This window comes from Rhinopithecus bieti, unplaced genomic scaffold (genome assembly GCF_001698545.2).
Source record: "Rhinopithecus bieti isolate Rb0 unplaced genomic scaffold, ASM169854v2 scaffold_43193, whole genome shotgun sequence".
NCBI classification, from domain to species: Eukaryota; Metazoa; Chordata; class Mammalia; order Primates; family Cercopithecidae; genus Rhinopithecus; species Rhinopithecus bieti.
This window is the reverse complement of record NW_016817840.1, coordinates 40,380-42,086: the sequence shown is the minus strand read 5'-3', so window position 1 is coordinate 42,086 and position 1,707 is coordinate 40,380.

Genomic DNA, 1,707 nt, shown 5'->3' with positions numbered 1-1,707 from the left:
GGGATCAGCCTCCATGACCCAAACACCTTCCATTAGGCCCCACCTCTAACATTGGAGATCACATTTCAGCATGAGGTTTGGTGGGGACAAATATCCGAACTAGAGGACACATGATGGCCTTAAAACTGTTTGCATAGGTGGGCACAGTAGCTCATGCCTGCAATCCCAGCACTTTGGGAGGCTGATGTGAGAGGATTACTTGGGTTCCAGGAGTTAGAGACCAGCCTGGGCAACATGGTGAGACCCCATCTCTACAAAAAACATTTTATTTTAATTAGGCGGGCATGGTCGAACATGTATGTAGTCCTGTCTATTCAGAAGGCTGAGGCAGGAGGATGGCTTGAGCCCAGGAGTTCGAGGTTGCAGTGAGCTATGACTACGCTACTGTACTCCAGCCTGGGAAACAGAGCAAGACCCTGGCTCAAAAAAAAAAAAAACTGTTTGTATATATGGTGATAGAAATAGAGAGGGAAAAATTCAAGACTTTATCAAAGGTATATAAATCAGTGTTGAAATTCTTGAAAGACTGGATGATCTCTAAATGAATAACTTTGTCAACCTGAAAGCCTAATTTACTTGATCTTATACAAAGTGTATAAGATGCTAGGCATGGACTTTAAATGCCAGATAATGCAAATTGTATTAGATCTATATCCAGACAGACAGACAAACAGACTCTTAGGGCAAGCACAGCTTGGTCAGGCCCTATCCATTGACTTGTACAATCTTACTTGTAAGAGCCTTATGAATATACATATATTCACACGCATACGTGTATATATGATCCAAAATGTATGTGCTATATGACTATATATGCACCATATAAGTACAAACGCGTGTATGTATATACGTACTTTGGACCTAGTTGCTGCAAACACAGTGAAACAAAATATAATTGTTACCACAGGTGAAGGGAAATAATCTTTTAGCCAAATACTCCTATAGAACATATCTCCCAAATACAAAGTCATCATATTTGTCAGCAAAAACGTTGTTTCTGATGATTTCCCAAGTGATCTGAGTGACCCAGGCATACCAGAACAATATCTTTTTTCTTTTTTTGAGGCACAGTCTCATTCTATCACCCAGGCTGGAGTGTAGTGGCATGATCTTGGCTTACAGCAGCTTCCAACTCTTAGGCTCAGGCCATCCTCCCACCTCAGCCTCCTGCGTAGCTTGGACTACAGGCGTGCACCACCATGCCTGGCTAAGTGTTTTGACTTTTTGTAGAGATGCAGGTCTCGCCATGTTGCCCATGCTGGTCTCAAACTCCTGAGTTCAAGCGATCCACCTGCCTCAGACTTCCAAAGTATTAGGTTTATAGGTGTGAGCCACCACACCTGGCCACCAGGACAATTTCTTCATGGCAATAGAGGACAGAGAAAAGAGGGTAAGCATTAGAGTACTCTTAAAAAGGAAAAGTGGCAATACTGATTGCTACCAGTCTAGCACCCCAAGTTCATATTGTTCATAGTGTCACACTCGTATGTGACTTCTCCCAGAACATTGAACAATAGGTCCACTGAGTGCGGTGTTCCAGAAAAGCAGAAATGACAGGAATATATGTTACCTTTATCACTAAACATGATTGGAAGATTGCCACAAAACTGTTTAAAATTCTGAAAAGAGAAAATTAGAATATCCTTGATGGTCTTGTGTCAATAGGTGAAAAGTACAAGTTATATAAGCAAATAAGCAAAAGGAATA